General features: G+C 40.3%; 20 non-coding genes across 20 annotated transcripts; all 20 read left to right on the forward strand.

The window, feature by feature from the left end:
- The first annotated feature begins 556 nt into the window (after positions 1 to 556).
- trnap-ugg (transfer RNA proline (anticodon UGG)) lies at positions 557 to 628 on the forward strand. Its single transcript has one exon. It is a non-coding gene; the product is annotated as a tRNA-Pro (tRNA).
- A 249-nt stretch (positions 629 to 877) lies between these two features.
- trnap-cgg (transfer RNA proline (anticodon CGG)) lies at positions 878 to 949 on the forward strand. The gene has a single exon. It is a non-coding gene; the product is annotated as a tRNA-Pro (tRNA).
- Positions 950 to 1,541: 592 nt separating this feature from the next.
- Positions 1,542 to 1,613, forward strand: trnap-cgg (transfer RNA proline (anticodon CGG)). The gene has a single exon. It is a non-coding gene; the product is annotated as a tRNA-Pro (tRNA).
- A 602-nt stretch (positions 1,614 to 2,215) lies between these two features.
- On the forward strand, positions 2,216 to 2,287 carry trnap-cgg (transfer RNA proline (anticodon CGG)). Its single transcript has one exon. It is a non-coding gene; the product is annotated as a tRNA-Pro (tRNA).
- Positions 2,288 to 2,879: 592 nt separating this feature from the next.
- On the forward strand, positions 2,880 to 2,951 carry trnap-cgg (transfer RNA proline (anticodon CGG)). The gene has a single exon. It is a non-coding gene; the product is annotated as a tRNA-Pro (tRNA).
- A 913-nt stretch (positions 2,952 to 3,864) lies between these two features.
- On the forward strand, positions 3,865 to 3,936 carry trnap-cgg (transfer RNA proline (anticodon CGG)). The gene has a single exon. It is a non-coding gene; the product is annotated as a tRNA-Pro (tRNA).
- Positions 3,937 to 4,185: 249 nt separating this feature from the next.
- On the forward strand, positions 4,186 to 4,257 carry trnap-cgg (transfer RNA proline (anticodon CGG)). Its single transcript has one exon. It is a non-coding gene; the product is annotated as a tRNA-Pro (tRNA).
- A 592-nt stretch (positions 4,258 to 4,849) lies between these two features.
- trnap-cgg (transfer RNA proline (anticodon CGG)) lies at positions 4,850 to 4,921 on the forward strand. The gene has a single exon. It is a non-coding gene; the product is annotated as a tRNA-Pro (tRNA).
- Positions 4,922 to 5,170: 249 nt separating this feature from the next.
- trnap-cgg (transfer RNA proline (anticodon CGG)) lies at positions 5,171 to 5,242 on the forward strand. Its single transcript has one exon. It is a non-coding gene; the product is annotated as a tRNA-Pro (tRNA).
- Positions 5,243 to 5,834: 592 nt separating this feature from the next.
- trnap-cgg (transfer RNA proline (anticodon CGG)) lies at positions 5,835 to 5,906 on the forward strand. Its single transcript has one exon. It is a non-coding gene; the product is annotated as a tRNA-Pro (tRNA).
- Positions 5,907 to 6,155: 249 nt separating this feature from the next.
- On the forward strand, positions 6,156 to 6,227 carry trnap-cgg (transfer RNA proline (anticodon CGG)). The gene has a single exon. It is a non-coding gene; the product is annotated as a tRNA-Pro (tRNA).
- A 592-nt stretch (positions 6,228 to 6,819) lies between these two features.
- Positions 6,820 to 6,891, forward strand: trnap-cgg (transfer RNA proline (anticodon CGG)). Its single transcript has one exon. It is a non-coding gene; the product is annotated as a tRNA-Pro (tRNA).
- A 600-nt stretch (positions 6,892 to 7,491) lies between these two features.
- Positions 7,492 to 7,563, forward strand: trnap-cgg (transfer RNA proline (anticodon CGG)). The gene has a single exon. It is a non-coding gene; the product is annotated as a tRNA-Pro (tRNA).
- A 249-nt stretch (positions 7,564 to 7,812) lies between these two features.
- Positions 7,813 to 7,884, forward strand: trnap-cgg (transfer RNA proline (anticodon CGG)). Its single transcript has one exon. It is a non-coding gene; the product is annotated as a tRNA-Pro (tRNA).
- A 592-nt stretch (positions 7,885 to 8,476) lies between these two features.
- On the forward strand, positions 8,477 to 8,548 carry trnap-cgg (transfer RNA proline (anticodon CGG)). The gene has a single exon. It is a non-coding gene; the product is annotated as a tRNA-Pro (tRNA).
- Positions 8,549 to 9,469: 921 nt separating this feature from the next.
- Positions 9,470 to 9,541, forward strand: trnap-cgg (transfer RNA proline (anticodon CGG)). The gene has a single exon. It is a non-coding gene; the product is annotated as a tRNA-Pro (tRNA).
- A 592-nt stretch (positions 9,542 to 10,133) lies between these two features.
- On the forward strand, positions 10,134 to 10,205 carry trnap-cgg (transfer RNA proline (anticodon CGG)). Its single transcript has one exon. It is a non-coding gene; the product is annotated as a tRNA-Pro (tRNA).
- A 599-nt stretch (positions 10,206 to 10,804) lies between these two features.
- Positions 10,805 to 10,876, forward strand: trnap-cgg (transfer RNA proline (anticodon CGG)). Its single transcript has one exon. It is a non-coding gene; the product is annotated as a tRNA-Pro (tRNA).
- Positions 10,877 to 11,125: 249 nt separating this feature from the next.
- Positions 11,126 to 11,197, forward strand: trnap-cgg (transfer RNA proline (anticodon CGG)). The gene has a single exon. It is a non-coding gene; the product is annotated as a tRNA-Pro (tRNA).
- A 593-nt stretch (positions 11,198 to 11,790) lies between these two features.
- On the forward strand, positions 11,791 to 11,862 carry trnap-cgg (transfer RNA proline (anticodon CGG)). The gene has a single exon. It is a non-coding gene; the product is annotated as a tRNA-Pro (tRNA).
- The last annotated feature ends 373 nt before the right edge of the window (positions 11,863 to 12,235 follow it).

Raw genomic sequence — 12,235 nt, forward strand, 5'->3', positions numbered from 1 at the left:
ACGCCCAATAACGCCCACATCTGCTCTCAGCTAGACTACAATGGTGGCCGGACCCTCCATCCTAGTGTGTCAGCATAATGTGTCAATGTACTCTTTGTTTTGTTTGCCTTTATTGGAATCAGCAGATTCAGCCCTATAGGCCTTCTTTTTAGAAGCAGCTGACTATGGATCCCTCTATCTTTAGTGTGTCAGCATAATGTGTCAATGTACTCTTTGTTTTGTTTGCCTTTATTGGAATCAGCAGATTCTGTCTTATAAACCTCTGTTTAGAAGCAGCTGACTATGAATCTCTTTATCATTAGTGTCAGGTCAGCAGACCATGTGTTCTCTCCCTTTCATTAGTGTCAGGTCAGCAGACCATGTGTCTAATTGTCCTAGGCATATTTCTCTGGTATGTGTCTTATTGGAATTGTCAGACTATATGTCTCTTCTACCATTAGCATCCAGTTGCCTTATGTTACTACTACAGTGTCTGCTACAAATCTTGGATGAGCCCACTTTTACAAAGGTCAGGAATGTAAATAATGTCTTCTTCATCATAAATACACAAGAAAGTGGCTCGTTGGTCTAGGGGTATGATTCTCGCTTTGGGTGCGAGAGGTCCCGGGTTCAAATCCCGGACGAGCCCTTTAAAAAGGACTAGTCTAAGTGAACACATATTCCACAATTCTCAGAATATGTCTTCACTGAAACATACACAGTCAATGCTAGACTTAACCTGTATTTAAGAGAAGCAGCTGAAATGTTCTTCTTTACTCTGTGTATGGTTCACGCTTAAGAGTGCTATTGGTGTCTGATACAAATCTTGGATGAACCTGCTATTACGAAGGTCGGAAACGTAAATAATGTCTTCTTCATCAAAAATAAATAAGAAAGTGGCTCGTTGGTCTAGGGGTATGATTCTTGCTTCGGGTGCGAGAGGTCCCGGGTTCAAATCCCGGACGAGCCCTTTAAAAAGGACCAGTCTAAGTGAAAACCAATTCTCAGAATGTGTCTTCACTGAAACATACACAGTCAATGCTAGATTTAACCTGTATTTAAGAGAAGCAGCTGAAATGTTCTTCTTTTCTCTGTGTATGGTTCTCGCTTAAGAGTGCGATTGGTTTCTGATACAAATCTTGGATGAACCCGCTATTACGAAGGTCGGAAACGTAAATAAAGTCTTCTCATCTGTAAATAAAAGTTTATTGTGGAGACAGATTGCCTGTTACCGATTGTCTTTTATCAGTAATGCATTCTATACGGTTAAAAGTGGCTCGTTGTTTTAGTGGTATGATTCTCGCTTCGGGTGCGACCTTTAAAAAGGAAAAGTCAAAGTAAAAACCTTCAACACAATTCTCCGAATGTGTCTTTACTGAAACACAGCCAATGCTAGATTTAAGCAGTATTTAAGAGAAGCAGCTGAAATTGCCTCCTTTATCTCTGTGTATGATTCTCGCTTAGATTGCGATTGGTGTCTGCTACAAATCTTGGATGAGCCCACTTTTACAAAGGTCAGGAACGTAAAAAATGTCTTCTTCATCAAAAATACACAAGAAAGTGGCTCGTTGGTCTAGGGGTATGATTCTCGCTTCGGGTGCGAGAGGTCCCGGGTTCAAATCCCGGACGAGCCCTTTAAAAAGGACCAGTCCGAGGGAAAACCTTTTCCACAATTCTCAGAATATGTCTTCACTGAAACATACACTGTCAGTGCTAGATTTAAGCTGTATTTAAGAGAAGCTTCTGAAATGTTCTTCTTTTACTCTGTGTATGATTCTCGCTTAAGAGTGCGATTGGTTTCTGATACAAATCTTGGATGAACCCGCTATTACGAAGGTCGGAAACGTAAATAAAGTCTTCTCATCTGTAAATAAAAGTTTCTTGTGGAGACAGATTGCCTGTTACCCATTGTCTTTAATCAGTAATGCATTCTATACGGTTAAAAGTGGCTCGTTGTTTTAGGGGTATGATTCTCGCTTCGGGTGCGAACTTTAAAAAGGAAAAGTCAAAGTAAAAACCTTCAACACAATTCTCCGAATGTGTCTTTACTGAAACACAGCCAATGCTAGATTTAAGCAGTATTTAAGAGAAGCAGCTGAAATTGCCTGCTTTATCTCTGTGTATGGTTCACGCTTAAGAGTGCGATTGGTGTCTGATACAAATCTTGGATGAACCCGCTATTACGAAGGTCGGAAACGTAAATAATGTCTTCTTCATCAAAAATAAATAAGAAAGTGGCTCGTTGGTCTAGGGGTATGATTCTTGCTTCGGGTGCGAGAGGTCCCGGGTTCAAATCCCGGACGAGCCCTTTAAAAAGGACCAGTCTAAGTGAAAACCAATTCTCAGAATGTGTCTTCACTGAAACATACACAGTCAATGCTAGATTTAACCTGTATTTAAGAGAAGCAGCTGAAATGTTCTTCTTTACTCTGTGTATGGTTCTCGCTTAAGAGTGCGATTGGTTTCTGATACAAATCTTGGATGAACCCGCTATTACGAAGGTCGGAAACGTAAATAAAGTCTTCTCATCTGTAAATAAAAGTTTATTGTGGAGACAGATTGCCTGTTACCGATTGTCTTTTATCAGTAATGCATTCTATACGGTTAAAAGTGGCTCGTTGTTTTAGTGGTATGATTCTCGCTTCGGGTGCGACCTTTAAAAAGGAAAAGTCAAAGTAAAAACCTTCAACACAATTCTCCGAATGTGTCTTTACTGAAACACAGCCAATGCTAGATTTAAGCAGTATTTAAGAGAAGCAGCTGAAATTGCCTCCTTTATCTCTGTGTATGATTCTCGCTTAGATTGCGATTGGTGTCTGCTACAAATCTTGGATGAGCCCACTTTTACAAAGGTCAGGAACGTAAAAAATGTCTTCTTCATCAAAAATACACAAGAAAGTGGCTCGTTGGTCTAGCGGTATGATTCTCGCTTCGGGTGCGAGAGGTCCCGGGTTCAAATCCCGGACGAGCCCTTTAAAAAGGACCAGTCCGAGGGAAAACCTTTTCCACAATTCTCAGAATATGTCTTCACTGAAACACACACAGTCAATGCTAGATGTAAGCTGTATTTAAGAGAAGCAGCTGAAATGTTCTTCTTTACTCTGTGTATGGTTCACGATTAAGAGTGCGATTGGTGTCTGATACAAATCTTGGATGAACCCGCTATTACGAAGGTCGGAAACGTAAATAATGTCTTCTTCATCAAAAATAAATAAGAAAGTGGCTCGTTGGTCTAGGGGTATGATTCTTGCTTCGGGTGCGAGAGGTCCCGGGTTCAAATCCCAGACGAGCCCTTTAAAAAGGACCAGTCTAAGTGAAAACCAATTCTCAGAATGTGTCTTCACTGAAACATACACAGTCAATGCTAGATTTAACCTGTATTTAAGAGAAGCAGCTGAAATGTTCTTCTTTACTCTGTGTATGGTTCTCGCTTAAGAGTGCGATTGGTTTCTGATACAAATCTTGGATGAACCCGCTATTACGAAGGTCGGAAACGTAAATAAAGTCTTCTCATCTGTAAATAAAAGTTTATTGTGGAGACAGATTGCCTGTTACCGATTGTCTTTTATCAGTAATGCATTCTATACGGTTAAAAGTGGCTCGTTGTTTTAGTGGTATGATTCTCGCTTCGGGTGCGACCTTTAAAAAGGAAAAGTCAAAGTAAAAACCTTCAACACAATTCTCCGAATGTGTCTTTACTGAAACACAGCCAATGCTAGATTTAAGCAGTATTTAAGAGAAGCAGCTGAAATTGCCTCCTTTATCTCTGTGTATGATTCTCGCTTAGATTGCGATTGGTGTCTGCTACAAATCTTGGATGAGCCCACTTTTACAAAGGTCAGGAACGTAAAAAATGTCTTCTTCATCAAAAATACACAAGAAAGTGGCTCGTTGGTCTAGCGGTATGATTCTCGCTTCGGGTGCGAGAGGTCCCGGGTTCAAATCCCGGACGAGCCCTTTAAAAAGGACCAGTCCGAGGGAAAACCTTTTCCACAATTCTCAGAATATGTCTTCACTGAAACACACACAGTCAATGCTAGATGTAAGCTGTATTTAAGAGAAGCAGCTGAAATGTTCTTCTTTACTCTGTGTATGGTTCACGATTAAGAGTGCGATTGGTGTCTGATACAAATCTTGGATGAACCCGCTATTACGAAGGTCGGAAACGTAAATAATGTCTTCTTCATCAAAAATAAATAAGAAAGTGGCTCGTTGGTCTAGGGGTATGATTCTTGCTTCGGGTGCGAGAGGTCCCGGGTTCAAATCCCGGACGAGCCCTTTAAAAAGGACCAGTCTAAGTGAAAACCAATTCTCAGAATGTGTCTTCACTGAAACATACACAGTCAATGCTAGATTTAACCTGTATTTAAGAGAAGCAGCTGAAATGTTCTTCTTTACTCTGTGTATGGTTCTCGCTTAAGAGTGCGATTGGTTTCTGATACAAATCTTGGATGAACCCGCTATTACGAAGGTCGGAAACGTAAATAAAGTCTTCTCATCTGTAAATAAAAGTTTATTGTGGATACAGATTGCCTGTTACCGATTGTCTTTTATCAGTAATGCATTCTATACGGTTAAAAGTGACTCGTTGTTTTAGTGGTATGATTCTCGCTTCGGGTGCGACCTTTAAAAAGGAAAAGTCAAAGTAAAAACCTTCAACACAATTCTCCGAATGTGTCTTTACTGAAACACAGCCAATGCTAGATTTAAGCAGTATTTAAGAGAAGCAGCTGAAATTGCCTCCTTTATCTCTGTGTATGATTCTCGCTTAGATTGCGATTGGTGTCTACTACAAATCTTGGATGAGCCCACTTTTACAAAGGTCAGGAACGTAAAAAATGTCTTCTTCATCAAAAATACACAAGAAAGTGGCTCGTTGGTCTAGCGCTATGATTCTCGCTTCGGGTGCGAGAGGTCCCGGGTTCAAATCCCGGACGAGCCCTTTAAAAAGGACCAGTCCGAGGGAAAACCTTTTCCACAATTCTCAGAATATGTCTTCACTGAAACACACACAGTCAATGCTAGATGTAAGCTGTATTTAAGAGAAGCAGCTGAAATGTTCTTCTTTACTCTGTGTATGGTTCACGATTAAGAGTGCGATTGGTGTCTGATACAAATCTTGGATGAACCCGCTATTACGAAGGTCGGAAACGTAAATAATGTCTTCTTCATCAAAAATAAATAAGTAAGTGGCTCGTTGGTCTAGGGGTATGATTCTTGCTTCGGGTGCGAGAGGTCCTGGGTTCAAATCCCGGACGAGCCCTTTAAAAAGGACCAGTCTAAGTGAAAACCAATTCTCAGAATGTGTCTTCACTGAAACATACACAGTCAATGCTAGATTTAACCTGTATTTAAGAGAAGCAGCTGAAATGTTCTTCTTTACTCTGTGTATGGTTCTCGCTTAAGAGTGCGATTGGTTTCTGATACAAATCTTGGATGAACCCGCTATTACGAAGGTCGGAAACGTAAATAAAGTCTTCTCATCTGTAAATAAAAGTTTATTGTGGAGACAGATTGCCTGTTACCGATTGTCTTTTATCAGTAATGCATTCTATACGGTTAAAAGTGGCTCGTTGTTTTAGTGGTATGATTCTCGCTTCGGGTGCGACCTTTAAAAAGGAAAAGTCAAAGTAAAAACCTTCAACACAATTCTCCGAATGTGTCTTTACTGAAACACAGCCAATGCTAGATTTAAGCAGTATTTAAGAGAAGCAGCTGAAATTGCCTCCTTTATCTCTGTGTATGATTCTCGCTTAGATTGCGATTGGTGTCTGCTACAAATCTTGGATGAGCCCACTTTTACAAAGGTCAGGAACGTAAAAAATGTCTTCTTCATCAAAAATACACAAGGAAGTGGCTCGTTGGTCTAGCGGTATGATTCTCGCTTCGGGTGCGAGAGGTCCCGGGTTCAAATCCCGGACGAGCCCTTTAAAAAGGACCAGTCCGAGGGAAAACCTTTTCCACAATTCTCAGAATATGTCTTCACTGAAACACACACAGTCAATGCTAGATGTAAGCTGTATTTAAGAGAAGCAGATGAAATGTTCTTCTTTACTCTGTGTATGGTTCACGATTAAGAGTGCGATTGGTGTCTGATACAAATCTTGGATGAACCCGCTATTACGAAGGTCGGAAACATAAATAATGTCTTCTTCATCAAAAATAACTAAGAAAGTGGCTCGTTGGTCTAGGGGTATGATTCTTGCTTCGGGTGCGAGAGGTCCTGGGTTCAAATCCCGGACGAGCCCTTTAAAAAGGACCAGTCTAAGTGAAAACCAATTCTCAGAATGTGTCTTCACTGAAACATACACAGTCAATGCTAGATGTAAGCTGTATTTAAGAGAAGCAGCTGAAATGTTCTTCTTTACTCTGTGTATGGTTCTCGCTTAAGAGTGCGATTGGTTTCTGATACAAATCTTGGATGAACCCGCTATTACGAAGGTCGGAAACGTAAATAAAGTCTTCTCATCCGTAAATAAAAGTTTCTTGTGGAGACAGATTGCCTGTTACCGATTGTCTTTAATCAGTAATGCATTCTATATGCTTAAAAGTAGCTCGTTGTTTTAGGGGTATTATTCTCGCTTCGGGTGCGACCTTTAAAAAGGAAACGTCAAAGTAAAAACCTTCAACACAATTCTCCGAATGTGTCTTTACTGAAACCCAGCCAATGCTAGATTTAAGCAGTATTTAAGAGAAGCAGCTGAAATTGCCTCCTTTATCTCTGTGTATGATTCTCGCTTAGATTGCGATTGGTGTCTGCTACAAATCTTGGATGAGCCCACTTTTACAAAGGTCAGGAATGTAAATAATGTCTTCTTCATCATAAATACACAAGAAAGTGGCTCGTTGTTCTAGGGGTATGAATCTCGCTTCGGGTGCGAGAGGTCCCGGGTTCAAATCCCGGACGAGCCCTTTAAAAAGGACCAGTCTAAGTGAAAACATATTCCACAATTCTCAGAATATGTCTTCACTGAAACATACACAGTCAATGCTAGATTTAACCTGTATTTAAGAGAAGCAGCTGAAATGTTCTTCTTTACTCTGTGTATGGTTCACGCTTAAGAGTGCGATTGGTGTCTGATACAAATCTTGGATGAACCCGCTATTACGAAGGTCGGAAACGTAAATAAAGTCTTCTCATCTGTAAATAAAAGTTTCTTGTGGAGACAGATTGCCTGTTACCCATTGTCTTTAATCAGTAATGCATTCTATACGGTTAAAAGTGGCTCGTTGTTTTAGGGGTATGATTCTCGCTTCGGGTGCGACCTTTAAAAAGGAAAAGTCAAAGTAAAAACCTTCAACACAATTCTCCGAATGTGTCTTTACTGAAACACAGCCAATGCTAGATTTAAGCAGTATTTAAGAGAAGCAGCTGAAATTGCCTCCTTTATCTCTGTGTATGATTCTCGCTTAGATTGCGATTGGTGTCTGCTACAAATCTTGGATGAGCCCACTTTTACAAAGGTCAGGAAAGTAAAAAATGTCTTCTTCATCAAAAATACACAAGAAAGTGGCTCGTTGGTCTAGCGGTATGATTCTCGCTTCGGGTGCGAGAGGTCCCGGGTTCAAATCCCGGACGTGCCCTTTAAAAAGGACCAGTCTGAGGGAAAACCTTTTCCACAATTCTCAGAATATGTCTTCACTGAAACACACACAGTCAATGCTAGATGTAAGCTGTATTTAAGAGAAGCAGCTGAAATGTTCTTCTTTACTCTGTGTATGGTTCACGATTAAGAGTGCGATTGGTGTCTGATACAAATCTTGGATGAACCCGCTATTACGAAGGTCGGAAACGTAAATAATGTCTTCTTCATCAAAAATAAATAAGAAAGTGGCTCGTTGGTCTAGGGGTATGATTCTTGCTTCGGGTGCGAGAGGTCCCGGGTTCAAATCCCGGACGAGCCCTTTAAAAAGGACCAGTCTAAGTGAAAACCAATTCTCAGAATGTGTCTTCACTGAAACATACACAGTCAATGCTAGATGTAAGCTGTATTTAAGAGAAGCAGCTGAAATGTTCTTCTTTACTCTGTGTATGGTTCTCGCTTAAGAGTGCGATTGGTTTCTGATACAAATCTTGGATGAACCCGCTATTACGAAGGTCGGAAACGTAAATAAAGTCTTCTCATCCGTAAATAAAAGTTTATTGTGGAGACAGATTGCCTGTTACCGATTGTCTTTAATCAGTAATGCATTCTATACGCTTAAAAGTAGCTCGTTGTTTTAGGGGTATTATTCTCGCTTCGGGTGCGACCTTTAAAAAGGAAACGTCAAAGTAAAAACCTTCAACACAATTCTCCGAATGTGTCTTTACTGAAACCCAGCCAATGCTAGATTTAAGCAGTATTTAAGAGAAGCAGCTGAAATTGCCTCCTTTATCTCTGTGTATGATTCTCGCTTAGATTGCGATTGGTGTCTGCTACAAATCTTGGATGAGCCCACTTTTACAAAGGTCAGGAATGTAAATAATGTCTTCTTCATCATAAATACACAAGAAAGTGGCTCGTTGTTCTAGGGGTATGAATCTCGCTTCGGGTGCGAGAGGTCCCGGGTTCAAATCCCGGACGAGCCCTTTAAAAAGGACCAGTCTAAGTGAAAACATATTCCACAATTCTCAGAATATGTCTTCACTGAAACATACACAGTCAATGCTAGATTTAACCTGTATTTAAGAGAAGCAGCTGAAATGTTCTTCTTTACTCTGTGTATGGTTCACGCTTAAGAGTGCGATTGGTGTCTGATACAAATCTTGGATGAACCCGCTATTACGAAGGTCGGAAACGTAAATAAAGTCTTCTCATCCGTAAATAAAAGTTTATTGTGGAGACAGATTGCCTGTTACCGATTGTCTTTAATCAGTAATGCATTCTATACGCTTAAAAGTAGCTCGTTGTTTTAGGGGTATTATTCTCGCTTCGGGTGCGACCTTTAAAAAGGAAACGTCAAAGTAAAAACCTTCAACACAATTCTCCGAATGTGTCTTTACTGAAACCCAGCCAATGCTAGATTTAAGCAGTATTTAAGAGAAGCAGCTGAAATTGCCTCCTTTATCTCTGTGTATGATTCTCGCTTAGATTGCGATTGGTGTCTGCTACAAATCTTGGATGAGCCCACTTTTACAAAGGTCAGGAACGTAAAAAATGTCTTCTTCATCAAAAATACACAAGAAAGTGGCTCGTTGTTCTAGGGGTATGATTCTCGCTTCGGGTGTGAGAGGTCCCGGGTTCAAATCCCGGACGAGCCCTTTAAAAAGGACCAGTCCGAGGGAAAACCTTTTCCACAATTCTCAGAATATGTCTTCACTGAAACATACACAGTCAATGCTAGATGTAAGCTGTATTTAAGAGAAGCAGCTGAAATGTTCTTCTTTACTCTGTGTATGGTTCACGCTTAAGAGTGCGATTGGTGTCTGATACAAATCTTGGATGAACCCGCTATTACGAAGGTCGGAAACGTAAATAATGTCTTCTTCATCAAAAATAAATAAGAAAGTGGCTCGTTGGTCTAGGGGTATGATTCTTGCTTCGGGTGCGAGAGGTCCTGGGTTCAAATCCCGGACGAGCCCTATAAAAAGGACCAGTCTAAGTGAAAACCAATTCTCAGAATGTGTCTTCACTGAAACATACACAGTCAATGCTAGATTTAACCTGTATTTAAGAGAAGCAGCTGAAATGTTCTTCTTTACTCTGTGTATGGTTCTCGCTTAAGAGTGCGATTGGTTTCTGATAGAAATCTTGGATGAACCCGCTATTACGAACGTCGGAAACGTAAATAAAGTCTTCTCATCCGTAAATAAAAGTTTCTTGTAGAGACAGATTGCCTGTTATCGATTGTCTTTAATCAGTAATGCATTCTATACGCTTAAAAGTAGCTCGTTGTTTTAGGGGTATTATTCTTGCTTCGGGTGCGACCTTTAAAAAGGAAAAGTCAAAGTAAAAACCTTCAACACAATTCTCCGAATGTGTCTTTTCTGAAACCCAGCCAATGCTAGATTTAAGCAGTATTTAAGAGAAGCAGCTGAAATTGCCTCCTTTATCTCTGTGTATGATTCTCGCTTAGATTGTGATTGGTGTCTGCTACAAATCTTGGATGAGCCCACTTTTACAAAGGTCAGGAATGTAAATAATGTCTTCTTCATCATAAATACACAAGAAAGTGGCTCGTTCGTCTAGGGGTATGATTCTCGCTTCGGGTGCGAGAGGTCCCGGGTTCAAATCCCGGACGAGCCCTTTAAAAAGGACCAGTGTAAGTGAAAACATATTCCACAATTCTCAGAATATGTCTTCACTGAAACATACACAGTCAATGCTAGATTTAACCTGTATTTAAGAGAAGCAGCTGAATTGTTCTTCTTTACTCTGTGTATGGTTCTCGCTTAAGAGTGCGATTGGTTTCTGATACAAATCTTGGATGAACCCGCTATTACGAAGGTCGGAAACGTAAATAAAGTCTTCTCATCCGTAAATAAAAGTTTCTTGTAGAGACAGATTGCCTGTTACCGATTGTCTTTAATCAGTAATGCATTCTATACGCTTAAAAGTAGCTCGTTGTTTTAGGGGTATTATTCTCGCTTCGGGTGCGACCTTTAAAAAGGAAAAGTCAAAGTAAAAACCTTCAACACAATTCTCCGAATGTGTCTTTACTGAAACCCAGCCAATGCTAGATTTAAGCAGTATTTAAGAGAAGCAGCTGAAATTGCCTCCTTTATCTCTGTGTATGATTCTCGCTTAGATTGCGATTGGTGTCTGCTACAAATCTTGGATGAGCCCACTTTTACAAAGGTCAGGACGTAAATAATGTCTTCTTCATCAAAAATACACAAGAAAGTGGCTCGTTGGTCTAGGGGTATGATTCTCGCTTCGGGTGCGAGAGGTCCCGGGTTCAAATCCCGGACGAGCCCTTTAAAAAGGACCAGTCTAAGTGAAAACATATTCCACAATTCTCAGAATATGTCTTCACTGAAACATACACAGTCAATGCTAGATTTAACCTGTATTTAAGAGAAGCAGCTGAAATGTTCTTCTTTACTCTGTGTATGGTTCACGCTTAAGAGTGCGATTGGTGTCTGATACAAATCTTGGATGAACCCGCTATTACGAAGGTCGGAAACGTAAATAATGTCTTCTTCATCAAAAATAAATAAGAAAGTGGCTCGTTGGTCTAGGGGTATGATTCTTGCTTCGGGTGCGAGAGGTCCCGGGTTCAAATCCCGGACGAGCCCTTTAAAAAGGACCAGTCTAAGTGAAAACCAATTCTCAGAATGTGTCTTCACTGAAACATACACAGTCAATGCTAGATTTAGCCTGTATTTAAGAGAAGCTTCTGAAATGTTCTTCTTTTACTCTGTGTATGATTCTCGCTTAAGAGTGCGATTGGTTTCTGATACAAATCTTGGATGAACCCACTATTACGAAGGTCGGAAACGTAAATAAAGTCTTCTCATCCGTAAATAAAAGTTTATTGTGGAGACAGATTGCCTAATACCGATTGTCTTTAATCAGTAATGCATCTAAAAAGCTTAAAAGTAGCTCGTTGTTTTAGGGGTATTATTCTCGCTTCGGGTGCGACCTTTAAAAAGGAAACGTCAAAGTAAAAACCTTCAACACAATTCTCCGAATGTGTCTTTACTGAAACCCAGCCAATGCTAGATTTAAGCAGTATTTAAGAGAAGCAGCTGAAATTGCCTCCTTTATCTCTGTGTATGATTCTCGCTTAGATTGTGATTGGTGTCTGCTACAAATCTTGGATGAGCCCACTTTTACAAAGGTCAGGAATGTAAATAATGTCTTCTTCATCATAAATACACAAGAAAGTGGCTCGTTGGTCTAGGGGTATGATTCTCGCTTCGGGTGCGAGAGGTCCCGGGTTCAAATCCCGGACGAGCCCTTTAAAAAGGACCAGTCTAAGTGAAAACATATTCCACAATTCTCAGAATATGTCTTCACTGAAACATACACAGTCAATGCTAGATTTAACCTGTATTTAAGAGAAGCAGCTGAATTGTTCTTCTTTACTCTGTGTATGGTTCTCGCTTAAGAGTGCGATTGGTTTCTGATACAAATCTTGGATGAACCCGCTATTACGAAGGTCGGAAACGTAAATAAAGTCTTCTCATCCGTAAATAAAAGTTTCTTGTAGAGACAGATTGCCTGTTACCGATTGTCTTTAATCAGTAATGCATTCTATACGCTTAAAAGTAGCTCGTTGTTTTAGGGGTTTTATTCTCGCTTCGGGTGCGACCTTTAAAAAGGAAAAGTCA

This window comes from Salvelinus alpinus, chromosome 28 (genome assembly GCF_045679555.1).
Source record: "Salvelinus alpinus chromosome 28, SLU_Salpinus.1, whole genome shotgun sequence".
Classification (NCBI taxonomy): domain Eukaryota; kingdom Metazoa; phylum Chordata; class Actinopteri; order Salmoniformes; family Salmonidae; genus Salvelinus; species Salvelinus alpinus.